This window comes from Microcaecilia unicolor, chromosome 4 (genome assembly GCF_901765095.1).
Source record: "Microcaecilia unicolor chromosome 4, aMicUni1.1, whole genome shotgun sequence".
NCBI classification, from domain to species: domain Eukaryota; kingdom Metazoa; phylum Chordata; class Amphibia; order Gymnophiona; family Siphonopidae; genus Microcaecilia; species Microcaecilia unicolor.
In genome coordinates, this window is record NC_044034.1 from 58,571,437 (window position 1) to 58,585,437 (window position 14,001).

The 14,001-nt window shown below is 41.7% G+C and overlaps 1 protein-coding gene across 1 annotated transcript in view; it reads left to right on the forward strand.

Annotated features, from left to right (window-relative positions):
- CUL5 (cullin 5) overlaps nt 1-14,001 on the forward strand; it is a 271,181-nt gene that overhangs the window by 170,262 nt on the left and 86,918 nt on the right. The gene's annotated exons all lie outside the window — the stretch shown is intronic.

Consider the following 14,001-nt stretch of genomic DNA (forward strand, 5'->3'; position numbering starts at 1 on the left):
TCTGCATCAGGTTAACATCTGACATATTCCATGTACTTTTCACTATAAATCCAAAACCGGAACATTGTAAATAATCAGAAAATGTAACATCCAAATAATTCTTTTCAACATTTCCTCCCCCCTCCCCTTTTGTCTGAATTCTCCCATCCTCTACTTTCTTCCTTCTCTCTAACTATTCGCGTAAACTTGTACTCTGATAGTCCAGGCGTGTTCTCCCCCTCTCCCAACTAGGCTTATGGGTTAAGCTATTTAGGCACACAGGCCTACTTTCTTAACTCTAGGGCTTGATGGTACTCCTAATAAGGAGCTGGCTGCGTCCTCTGGGGCTCAACGCTTTCAAATAGGGGTCCCAAATCTGTACATATCATGCGTGTCTTTTCGGGGAGCCTTGTGCCTCTCTCGCTTCCCAAGTTGCTAACAGATTCACCTGGTTCCTCCAGTGCCAATATGCCGGTGCTTCCGATACCATCCAGTGCTATAAGATGGTCTTCCGAGCTACCAAGCTCAGTTTTCGGTATAAAAGACGTGCACCTGCAGAGTGTGTCCTAAAGGCCCTCTGTGTGTCTAGAACAAAATGATCCCAAGTTCCTATCACTAGCTTCCCTAATAATAGGGCCATATCTCTACTAACTCTCTCCCAGAAAGTCCTCACCTGTGGGCATGCCCAGAATGCATGAAAAAGTGTATGTGGTTCTTGATTACATTTTATGCAACCAGCTCTTTGTGAAGGGACTACATGGGATCTCTGCTGTCCCGACATATAAGCCTGCATGGTTACTCTATATCCACATTCTTTCAATCGTTCATCCAAACTCAAGGTAGGGATATTTTTCAACGTGAGTCCGACCTCCCATCCCCCCAGGGACCTTCCTGACTCTTGTTCCCAACTAGATTTAATAGTTGCATAACTCTTTGAGGGTCCTCATTTAGCCAGTGATTTGTGGAGTGCTGACACTGACAACCCTGTTACTTCCATTTCCTGGAAAAAATCCCTCACTTGTATGCAGAAATTTAAATGTATGTTGAGATTATTAATTTGAGTTTATCTCTTAAGCAGGTCATCTTTGGGGATATATTCATAGCTATGTTTTGCTTTTTTTCTCTAGCATAAGGTGCTACTGTGATCTATACTGTCTTCAAGATTTACCTATATGGCCTGAAAGAATCACTGCCTTGCAAACCTCTTTGAGGATGATGGTTTGAGGGTTAGAGACAACTAACCAGAGATTTAAAATAGTAGCCCTTTTTCTGCACATGCTTCTCCGTGGTTTTCTGGTTGAATCACTCCAACGGCTTCTGAGGCTTTTCCTCTGGATGCTCTTATTTTTCCTCTTCCTTTTGGCTGACTTTGCATTCTTTCTAACCTCCAGGAAAAGTCACTCCTGTCGTACTTCCCATTGATATTTCTGCCCTACTGCTCAGCTGTCAGTAGTGCATTCCTTTACACAGCTCCTATTCTATATTCTGGTACTTATATCCCACATACATCTACCCAGGAATCAAAGTAGGTAACACAGCAAATCCCTAAAGACAAGTAAATTGCCCTTAAGAAAGATGCAAAATTCAAAAATTAAAATTCACTAATTAAAATAATAAAATTTACTAAAAAGAGAGGTTTTTAAATCTTTATGAAATTGAAGATAATTACATAAAGACCTAGGGCCCTGTTTACTAAGGTGTGCTAGCTTTTTTAGCATGCATTAAAAATTAGCACATACTAAAAACACCAGCGCAGCTTAGTAAACAGGGCTCTTAATTTGCAAAGGTACCATATTCCATATCTATCTTGACAAATAAGAGAGAGAACTTGCATGAAATCGCTTTAGTTTAATATTCTTGACCAACGGAAATCCCAATTTAAGCATAGAACTAAAACAAGAGCTCATTCTTAAGAAAGAGAAAGTTAACAATTCAGTAAGAGTGCCCAATTTCCTGAAATAATTTTATATACCCAACATGCTACCTTAAATTCCACCTGGGCCACAATGGGCAGCCAATGCAATTTACTTAATAACGTGGATACCCAATCAAACTTTTTCTGTCTATAAATTAATTTAGCCCCAGTGTTCTGAAGAAGTTGGGGTTTATATAAAAATTTATGCTGTAAACCAGCATATAGAACACTGCAGTAATCAAGCTGAGTCAAAACCAGTGCCTGCACCAAGACCCGAAAATCCTTCTGATAAAATAATGACCTCACTGTCCTTAATTGATGTAATTTATAATTAAAAAAAAACTTCCTACTCAAATTATTCACCTGATTTTCCAGAGTCAGCTCAGAATCTAGAATAAACCACTAAACCCTTGAAGAAACTTTAAAAGACAGTTCCTCTCCTAGGCTTAGGAATACCTGAAATCGGAATACCAAAATAGAACAACTTAGTTTTGGTAGTACAGTGCAATCCGCTTAAGTGCAAGGATCTGGGACCAAAGAAATACATGCAGTTAACCGGAGCGTACACTTAACCGTTGTGACCCAAAAAAGAAGCTTGACATCTGATAAACATATGTACAGTACTGTTTATATGTACAGTATACAGTCTCTGTTAACTGATGTACACTCTTGAGTCTGTGAGTTCCATAGACTACGTCTGCCAGACGGTAAAAACTGTTATAGCACTGACATCCGGTGGCCTCCAGATAGGCCTGCATGCTGTTGAGACTCTCCAGCGCTCTTGCAAAACTGACAGGAGGTTGTTGAATTTCGTCAGCATCTGCCTTGCTGCTCATTTTATCATCAGCCATTGCCTCCGTGTAGGCGCATATCTGGACATCAGTCATCAGCTGTTTGTAGATCGTAATCAACAGCTACGTAGTGATGAAACTCATCTTCAGTAACAGCAGCTAGGATGTCAATAACCTGTTCATCTGACGCGTTTGCAACAGCTGCATCTATTTCGTCCCTCTCCACATCCCCAACAAAGCTTGCCCGCTTGTAGCAGTTCACAATGGTTGCCTGTGTAACATGATGCCAGGCTTCTTTCTGCATATGTAGGGAATCCAAGAGCGATAGATTACGAGCCAGTTCAACAGCATGTTTATCCTTGCCAGTCTGGTCATCCACAGTGCTCATCAGACGATGTAGTACAAGAGCCCGATAATGTTGTTTGAAATTGGCTATTATGCCCTGATCCATAGGTTGGATCAGAGAGGTAGTGTTTGGTGGCAGGAAGACCACCTTGACGTTAGACAGCCTGACATCATCCCTGTGTGCAGCACAATTATCACAAAGCAACAAAATCTGACGCTTTTGTGCCCGCATTCTAGTGTCCAACTTCTTTAGCCACTGCTTCCAAATTTCCCCAGTCATCCATGAATTTGCGTTAGCCTCGTATGACACAGGAAGGCGCTTAACATTCTTGGAGCAATGGGGCTGTTTGCTCTTTCCCCCAGTCATCCATGAATTTGCGTTAGCCTCGTATGACACAGGAAGGCACTTAACATTCTTGAAGCAATGGGGCTGTTGGCTCTTTCCAATGACGAGTGGTTCCAACTTCTCACTCCCATGCATATTGCAGCAAAGGAGGATCGTCAGTCGGTCATTTGACGTTTTACTTCATGTATTTTCGGCTTGTTTGAATGCAAGTGTTCCGTCAGGAATCGCTCGCCAGTAGAGTCCGTTTTCGTCAGCATTGAAAATGTCACGAGGTGCAAACTCTTTCAAGATGGTAGGAAGAACTGAAACAACCCAATTTTTTTTTTTGTTACATTTGTACCCCGCGCTTTCCCACTCATGGCAGGCTCAATGCGGCTTACATGGGGCAATGGAGAGTTAAGTGACTTGCCCAGAGTCAGAAGGAGCTGCCTGTGCCTGAAGTGGGAATTGAACTCAGTTCCTCAGTTCCCCAGGACCAAAGTCCACCACCCTAACCACTAAGCCACTCCTCCAATTTTCAGCACCAAAGTCATCAGCGTCTTGTTTTTCACCATGCTGTTTCTTGAATTTTATGTTGTTCCTCTCCTTCCATCTTTCCAACCATCCAACAGTGGCTTTGAATTCAGTTAGTCCAAGACTTTCAGCTAGCTGATTAGCTTTCTCCATAAGCAGTGGAACACTGACAGGAAACTGTCTGCTCCTGACTTGAGAAAACCACCAAAGAAGAGCATCTTCTACCGCCTCAGCTTTTCCCGCCCGTTTTCGTTTCCAGTGTGGATTCATATTGTTTTGCCAGTCTTCCAGAAGCTGATCTTTCTGCTTCAAGATACGTGAAATTTGACTGGGATTGACACATTCTTTAGCAATAGATGCTTAACTTCATTTGTTTTCTAATTTTTTAAGAACTTCTATTCGTTCAGCCAGTGTTAGTCTTACAGTTGCGCGATGACGACGACTCCAGTGTACACTCTAACAACATTCTTTCGCTTCTTCTGCCTGTGGCAGTTAACCAACGAGATTTCAAATTTACCGCCCCAATTGTCACGCGTCAATCGGCTTTCATATTTTGTGCGCACGCTTATGCGGAGTCTTTCCTGCAGAGATGCGGTCTTAAACCATGCATATAAGCGAATCTTGCACTTATCAGTGGTGCGCTAAACTGAAGTTTGTCCCCATAGAAACTGATGGCACCTAAAACAGGACCGAAGTACGGCATGTGGTTAAACAGAGCATGCGCTTATCCAACGTGCACTTAAATGGAGTGCACTGTATTCAGTTTTAATAAAATTTTTGAAACCCATCTTTGAGTAGATAAAACTAAACATTGTGAGGATTCCTTAAAAGCACCCAAGAAACTCATAAACACTTTAAAAAGAATTGGAGAGAACAGGGAGCCCTGGGGAACTCCATATTTTGGGGCCCAAGATCTAAAAAATTCAGTCTTCTTCATGCTGTAACTCCATTTTGTAATCCACTCTAAAATTTATCCTGCAAAACCATCTCAGTCAACCTTTCTACAAGCAATTCATGATCCACCGTATTAAATGCCCCAGAAATATTAAATTGTAAAGGAACAGAAGACATTTTCTGACTTAATAAAAGATTTAACTTTGGAGGCCAAAGTAAGGAGTAAAGATTCGGTACTATGCATGGTCTAAACCCATGTTGAGAATTATGCAAACTTTGAAAGGAATCCAAAAAACTGCATTATTTGAGAAGCAACTAAGGATTCTAACAACTTGGCTAGTGTGAAATTAGAGATCAAGTGTTTATTTCATTAGGATTTAGCACCATAGAGCACCAGATTATTCATATTTGAATTTAAATCACCATTCAGCCGAATATGAATAATGCATTCAGGGCTGAATCAAATATGAATATTTGGTACAGACTTAATCTGAATATAACATAGCTACTGAATCTCTAAAGAAACTATCTATCCCATAATGCTGCACCACGGGGAAAAAAAAATCCCAGATAATATTGTCAAATGCCTTCCCTGCATCAAAACAAATGAGTAGAGAAGGTATTCCCCGCCTGTGCACCTCCTCCAGGGAAGTCAAATAGTCCAAATATTCTTGGTGGCATAATGCCCTTATAGAAAACTCACCTGGGACTCATCCACAAAGCTAGGTAAAACTTGGTCTAGCTGATTTAGGCCCCCTTTTATCAAGCCACACTAGCAGCTGTCGGTGCGGTAATGCCAACAAAGCTCATTCACTTTAAATGGGATTTGTCGGTATTACCATGAGACAGCCGCTTGTGCTGCTTGATAAATGGGGGCCTTATTGTCAAAGTTCAACAGAGAAATTGGACAGTAAGAATCTGGAGAACTCGAGTCACGCCCAAGTATCAGTAGAACAATCATTTGTGTGTTTTTTAAAGATTTGGATATAACTTCAGTTTGAACCATGTAGATAAATTGATTTAGCAGTGGAGCCCCAATTTTATCAGAAAAGTTTATGAATAAATTCAGCCTGGTGCTTTATGTAAAGTGCGTTGTTGCAATGTTAACGCAAGTTTCCCCTCAGAGAGGCGTATTCAAAAGCACCTGCTGTGCATTGGAAATCTTAGGTAAATTTAAATTTTCCAAATACATGGTTCCAAAGAATCGCCAACCATTGGTGCATAAAAGACTCCTAATAATGTTTAAAGATCATATTAATTGCAGTGTCTGAATTTACCGTATGACCATCGGGGCCCTGAATTTGTAAAGTTTTTGAGGGGCCTTTGTTCTTCACCAAATGGGCCAACAATTTGCCACTTATACTCCCATGGAAGAAGAGCTGATATTTGTAATATACAGGGATTTAGCAGCCCTCTGGTCTAAAAGTTTATTCAAGGCTGCTTGAGTTGCCAGGAGATTCTGTTTATGAATAGCAGTAGGATGTTGTACAAACAGAATCCTGTCTTTTCTCACTTGGCGTTCGTGTCTCTATCTCCTGTTCTCTCAATTTCTTCTACTAGATGCATACACTATGATTTCCCCCTGAGAACTACTTTTGTTCTGTCCTCATAGAGTTGCGATTTGTTGATTATGTATATGTATGCTATTATGAGTCTTAAAGTCCTCCCGTTTTTCATGCAAAAAAAGTACAAAACGTTTGATCCCAATAAAGAGCTAATGGGAACCTCCATTGAGGAGAACATTCCCTTGGGGGGGGGGGGGGGGGGCTAAATTCTATGCGAATCCAAATCGGAGCATGATCCGAAATTGTAAAGACCAATAGAAGCTGATGACAATTCAGAAAATAAGGCTTTGGAGATTAGTAAATAATCTATTCTGGACTTGGTAGAGTTGTCATGAGACAAATGGGTAAAAATCTTGTTCAACAGAGTGGAGGACCCTCCAGGCATCTACTAAGTCAATGGTACTGCAGAGCAGGGGTCGGCCCTTAGAATAAACAACTGTGTTATGAAACTTTGGATAAGATTTGACAGCACTGGATCGTACACTGTATTAAATTCCCCGCCAATTATAATAAGAGAGTCTAAAAAAGGAAGCAATGCCTTTATCAGCTTGAAGAAAAAATATTTATTATATAAGTTGGAAGCGTAGATGTTATATAAAATCAACGACTGCCTTTCCAAAGACATCTGTGTGATGATAAAATGACCGTCAGAGCCATGAATAACAAAATGAATCTGTACATTCAAACTTAACTAAATGAAGAACCCCTGCCTTATGTTGTGCAGCTGGGGATTCTACTATAGTGCCCACCCACCACTTTTGGAATTGACATTCTTCCATTGACAAATGTGTTTCCTGTAATAGTGCGATGTCCGTTTTCTTTCAGTTCTACATTAGTAAAAGTTTTTGTCTTTTTATTGGAGACATCACTTCACCCACATTCCAAGAAAATATTTGCAAGGAAACCATTGATCCCACAATTCTTTAAAAAAAACCGAAAAAGGAGAGTATCATTAATAAAAAGTAAGGAGGCTGCCCCAGCCATCGACCTCCCTGTGATAAACAATGCAGTTGATAAAACCTGGAGTGTATAGTTCTGCTGGTTACTATGCAATGGGTAACTAGAAAAAACGAACAAAAAATAAAGCAAAGAAAGAGCAAAGAAAAAGAAGGATAAAAAAACTGCCAAGACATAAAAGTAAACCAGCATAGCATTTTAAGATGCTTATTCCTTCTCTTAATCCTCCCAAAGACCCCCCTCCCGCCTCCCTTCTCCCAACCTTCCTACTAGCAATAACTGTCTGCTTCAGGACAGAAGTCATTGCGAGATCCTTCCTTGGGGAAACCAATCATAAATTTCACTCTCAAACTATAATTAGTAGTAAAAACTCTTTTAGGTGTATTAGAAGTAAGAAGCCAGTAAAACAATCAGTTGGACCGCTAGATGACCAAGGGGTAAAAGGGGCGCTCGGGGAAGTTAAGGCCATAGTGGAGAGATTAAATGAATTCTTTGCTTCGGCGTTCACCGAGGAAGATGTAGGAGAGATACCTGTAGTCCAAAGGAGAACAGGAATGTAACCTCTACGAGAGTCCTATGAAACTAGAGAAGTAGAGGATAACACACTGAGTTCGTCACTGGGAGTATCATCAAAAACACTTTTGACAATACTCTCTGTGTGGAAGTCAGTGTGTTATCCTCTACTTCTCTGGTTTCTTCGAAGAGATACCAGTGCCAGAAATGGTATTCAATGCTGATGAGTCAGAGAAACTGAAACAAATCTCTGTAAACCTGGAAGATATCGACAAATTGAAGAGTAGCAAATCCCCTGGACTGGATGGTATACATACCAGAGTATTGATAGACTTGTAAATTTAACTTTTATCTTTAAAATCCAGCATGGTACTTACTAGAAGACTGGAGGGTGGCTGATGTAATTCCACTTTTTAAAAAGGATTCCAGAGATGATCTGTGAAATTATAGACCAGTGAGCCTGACTTGGGTCGGTGCCTGTTTATAAAGAACAAAATTACAGAACATACCCATAAGCATGGATTAATGAAACAAAGCCAAGATGGATTTAGTGAAGGGAAATCTTACTTCACCAATCTACTATACTTCTTTGATATGGTGAATGAACATGGGGATAAAGGTGAGCCGGTCGATACTGTGTGTCTAAATTTTCAAAATGCATTTGACAAAAGTCATGGGACAGGAGGTAATATCATATACTATGTAATACGGTAACGGAATTCAAAAGTGTGGGATAAACATAAAGGAATCCTGTTCCGAGGGAATGGATCCTCAGAAGCTTAGCTGAGATTGGGTGGCAGAGCCAGTGTTGGGAGGCAGGGCTGGTGGTTGGGCGGCGAGGATATTGCTGGGCGGACTTATACGGTCTGTCCCAGAGCCGGTGGTTGGGAGGCAGGGATAGTGCTGGGCAGACTTGTACGGTCTGTGCCCTGAAAATGACAGATAGAAATCAAGGTAAGGTATGCACAAAAAGTAGCACATATGAGTTTATCTTGTTGGGCAGACTGGATGGACCATGCAGGTCTTTTTCTGCCGTCATCTACTATGTTACTATGTTACTATATTGTGGATTAAAAGCTGGTTAAAAAATAGAAAACAGAGAGTAGGGTTAAATGGTCAGTATTCTCATTGGAGAAGGGTAGATAGTAGGGTTCCAGACAGCTACTTTTTAACATATTTATAAAGTAGTAAAAATGAAACGGGCGCTAGCAAGGTTTTTCTCGGAGTGTATGTTTGAGAGAGAGAGAGAGAGAGAGAGAGTGTGTGTGTGAGAGATGGAGTGTGTGTGTCAGACAGAATGAGAGAGAGAGAGACAGAGTGTCTGTGTGTGTGTGATAGAGAGTGTGTCAGAGAGTATGTGAGAGACAGTGAGTGAGTGTGTGCCCCCACCCCCCCTCTCTCAGGACCCCCTCCCCCCCTTTATGGTCTGAGGATCCCCCCACCCCCTTCCTCTCCCCCTGACCCCCCTGCAGCTACCCATGTCCAGCGACCTTCCTCTCTCCCCTGCCCCCTTGCAGCCACCCATGTCCAGCGACACTTCTCTCTCCCCTGCCCCCTTGCAGCCACCCATGTCCAGTGACCATCCTCTCTCCCCTGCAGCCATCCATGTCCAGCGACCCTCCTCTCCCCCCAGGTTGTGTAGCGAATTCTTCGGGGCAGGCAGGAAAGATCCCCGGTCCTGCCTGCCCGCCGCTGGCGCTGACCCTCCCCCGCTGCCGGATCGCTGTTCAAAATGGTCGCCGAGACTTCCAATGGCAGACTCGCGAGACTTCTGCTTTAGTCTTGGAGGCCGCCCTAGTAAGTGTCGGCGATTTTGAACAGCGATCCGGCAGCAGGGGAGGGTCAGCGCCAGCAGCAGGCAGGCAGGACCGGGGATCTTTCCTGCCTGCCCCAAAGAATTCGCTACACAACCTGGGTGGCTGGAGGGGAGGTAGGTGAGAGAGCAGGGTCGTTGGACATGGGTGGCTGCAGGGGGGGCAGGGGAGAGAGGAGGGTTGCTGGACATGGGTGGCTGCAGGGGGAGAGGAGGGTCGCTGGACATGGGTGGCTGCAGGGGGGGGCAGGGGAGAGAGGAGGGTTGCTGGACATGGGTGGCTGCAGGGGGACAGGGGAGAGAGGAGGGTCGCTGGACATGGATCAGCTGTGAGGCATGGAATGTTTTTTTTTTCTTTTTTCGCGGGTTCTGAAGTTCACAGCATAATTGCAACGGTGACGTCAGCCTGACTTCGGAGCCTAGCTCAGCAACTCCGAAGGAACCACGGACACAGGCAGCAAGAGTAGAACGTTGGAGGTGAGAATTATTATATAGGATGATCTAGAGATGGGAATAACTAGTGAGGTAATTAAATTTGGTGATGACACAAAGTTATTCAGAGTTGTTAAATCACAAGAGGATTGTGAAAAATTGAAAGAGGACCTTTATGAGACTGGGCATCCAAACAGCAGATGATGTTTCATGTGAGCAAGTGCAAAGTGATACATGTGGGAAAGAGGACCCCAAACTATAGCTACATGTTGCAAGGCTCCACATTAGGAGTCACTGCTCAGGAAAAGGCTGTAGGTGTCATTGTTTTTAAGTTGAAACCCTCTACTCAGTTTGCAGCTGTAGCTTAAGAAAGCAAATAGAATGTTAGGAATTATTAGGAAAGGCATGAAAAACAAACATGACAATGTTATAATACCTTTGTGTCGCTCCATGGTGTGACCGCACCTTGAATACTGTGTGCAGTTCTGGTCACTGCATCTCAAAATAGATATAGCGGAATTAGAAAGGTACAGAGAAAGGTGATGAAAACGTAAAGGGGATGGGACGACTTCCCTATGAGGAAAGGCTAAAGCAGCTAGAGGTCTTCAGCTTGGAGAAGATACAGCTGAGGGGAGATATAATAGAGGTCTATAAAATACTGAGTGGAGTGGAATGGGTAGACATGAATCACTTGTTTACTCTTTCCAAAAATACCAGGACTAGTAGGACTAAGTAGTAAATTTAAAACAAACTGAAGAAAATATTTCTTCACTTAATGTGCAGTTGAACTCTGGAATTCATTTCTAGAGAATGTGGTAAAAGCAGCTTAGGGTTTTAGAAAGGTTTGGATAATTTCGTAAAAGAAAAGTCCATAAGGCGCTAAGGTGGTCCTGGGAAAATCCACTGCTTATTTCTAGGATAAACAGCGTAAAATCTGTTTTACTGTTTTGGGATCTTGCCAGGCACTTGTGACCTGAATTGGCCACTGTTGGAAACAGGATACTGGGCTTCATGAACTTTCAATCTGTCCCAGTATGGCAATGCGCATGTTCTTAAAATTCTAACATTTCAAAAGGGGAAAATTAAGAACCCCTATTACAAAGGTAAAGAACATAGGAGAAGACAAGTGTCTCTAAGAAAAATCTAATAAATATGCCAACTAGTCATATGGAACAGTAATACTATGCAGATATTGTTCATAATCTTCCATAAACTATAAATAGTAACAACCAAAAAAGAGAACCTTGCACCTACAGAAAAATTAATGTAGAAAAGTGGGCAATATACACTTTCAATGAAACAATATAATGAAGCCAATTGAAACTGTGCTGTCCTGAAACACAGGTAACACAGCATGCGTTGACCAACAGAAATGTAAGTGATCCATCCTACTGACAAAATTCAGGAGACGACATAAAACTGAACAGTCAAAAAGGACCCATATAAAGGAGGATCCCAAAATGGCCTTCAAAGACGAACAGAATGGCCTTATGATCAAACCAAGACAGCCGCTTTTCTTTCAAAATGCTGAGCTGAAAAGCAGTCTTCAGTAGTGAGCAGGATACCTATCTAACCTCCAGTTCTGCCACCAAATTTAAAGGTTGTTCGTGTTTCAGAAGCAATTGTCAGTTCATTCAGTTGGTTTGCATAGTGCAGCGCCTCTGGTGCTTTGTCAGAGAATTTTACCTTTTCATCCCGGTGTATCTGCAAATGAGCTGGGTAGAGCAATGCAAATGGGAGTTTTCTTTTGATGTAAATAATGCACATGCAGTAGTAAATTCTTTACACCTGGCGGCCACCATGGCAGAAAAGTCTTGGAAACATAAAATTGTGTGGTTCTCATAATGTACTGGTTCTTTTGCCCAAAAGGCACGCATAATTTCTACTTTGTGGGCATGGTTTAGTAATTTAAAAATGACTACTCTTGTACAGGTGGAAGCTGGTTTCTTTCAAGCCCAATCGATGCATCCTTTCTATGCGTTGGGGTGCTACTATAGATGGTAATTGTAGAGAGTGTACTAACCAGTTCTCAAGGAATCCTTGAAGCTTGCCATCCCGGACTGATTCAGGTAGATGCACCAAATGCAGGTTATAGAGGTGAGAGCTAATCTCAAGGTCATGCAATTTACTGTCGAGCTGTGCCAACCTTGCCTGCATGGTAGTCTGGACAGACAAGATCTGCTTCACTTGGTCCTCTAAATCAGAGACCCATTGTTGGTATGCCACAAAGTCTCTGCATAGTTCCCATCCTGGCATCCAGCGAGTCTATTCTTGTTTAATGTCTTGTAATTGGCCTTCCATAGTGGACTCGAACACCAGCTGTACTTCTGATACTATCTTGGCCACCTAGACTGAGCTCACAGCTGGAGTTCTACCAAGTTCAGTTTCTACCATCTTGGTTTCCATGCTGTGGCTTTTTTCCCCCTTCTTTTTCTGGCTGGTTTCGCAGCCATAGTTTAAGCAGATTCAAGGTAAGAGAAGAATGAAGAGTCTCCTAATGGTCTTGTGCAATATTAAAGCAATGTTAAGAGTAAAAATAGTCCGAGGGATAGGATTCAGGATGAGGGCCTGGGAGCTGACCTCATGCATTCATGCCCACTTCATAACACAGCATCACATGACTTCTTAGGACACATTTAAACATAATGTATACCAAGTTTGTCCATAGGATGTTTCCTCATTTCAAATATATTTTGATGAAAAAATTAATGTAATTTATATATCTATTTTTGTTGTCCTTACCTGATACCAGATGTTTTCTCAGGGGCATGTTTGAAATATTTTTCCTATATGACCCTGTTTTTAATTTAGTCTAGTCTTTTTACCACCACCCCAAATTCCTATGTACCAGCCACCCACAATTTGGAGTGATAAAAGACTAGGAAGACCACGTTTGAGAAAAGCAATTTTTTTTATTACTTACACAATACAGATACAATGATTTTCTCAATGGGAGAACGGAACTACTACACAAAAGTGTTCGCCAGCCTCTCTTCTCCAAAGTAATACTCTGATCAAGATGCTTATATACTAAAATTGAAAAGCTAATAATTAATTTACTTCTGCAAGTTATTTCCCATTTTTACTGGGTACTTTCCACAGAGGTCCATACAGTTCTCTTTTTCCCTTATGTTATTCCCCTTAGGTTATTAAACCACGTTATCTTGTTTATGAGGTTTTTATGACTTCTCTTTTCTCTCAAATGCCTGCACCCTTTTGGTACTTCTCTTTTCCCAGAACAAAGGGTGTCTTCAGCATCTCATATTTCTAAAGTCACACAGGCTAATTAACTTGTTTATTCTTTTAGGCCCTGGTCTTAAGGCTCATGGTTGTGCCCATATTCTACTGCCCATAGTTATTATATATTTTAAATGCCTTTTACAAGTTTGTGTTACAAACAGCATTCATGTGTTAAAAAATATTAGGATACTACTCAAAGCACTAGCCTAATAGCCTATGGACCTGGTTTTTCAAGGGTATTCTTCCATTTTGTAAAAGTTGGAGGAAAGCCCTAGATAAATCAGGATGTAGATATTTTAATTGGTGTTTTTCAACTAGTTTGCCTTACAACCTGATCAGGTGTACCATGGAAAAGTCGCCACTTGAAATTTGTTCTCAGCATCTTGCAGCAGTTTGTTGAACACATGTATACTCACAGGTGCCTTTCCTTCCTAGCAATAGCATTAGCATCAAATTGTGTGAATTAACAAGTGGCATGCAGGGCATGGATAACTGCGTCCTTTTTTGTATCTCCTCCTCTTCCCCCACATCAGCCATCACCTTTAAGTTCTTCTAGACCTTATATAGCTTTCAGCTATTTCCTAGCTTTTCTTTTGGCCATATGAGCTCGCTTTGTATCCCCACTATGTGCCTGGAAAACAATGTTCTAAGTAACTACTGTATCTGGTGTTCACATTGGAAAAAGGTGTGAGCAAAAT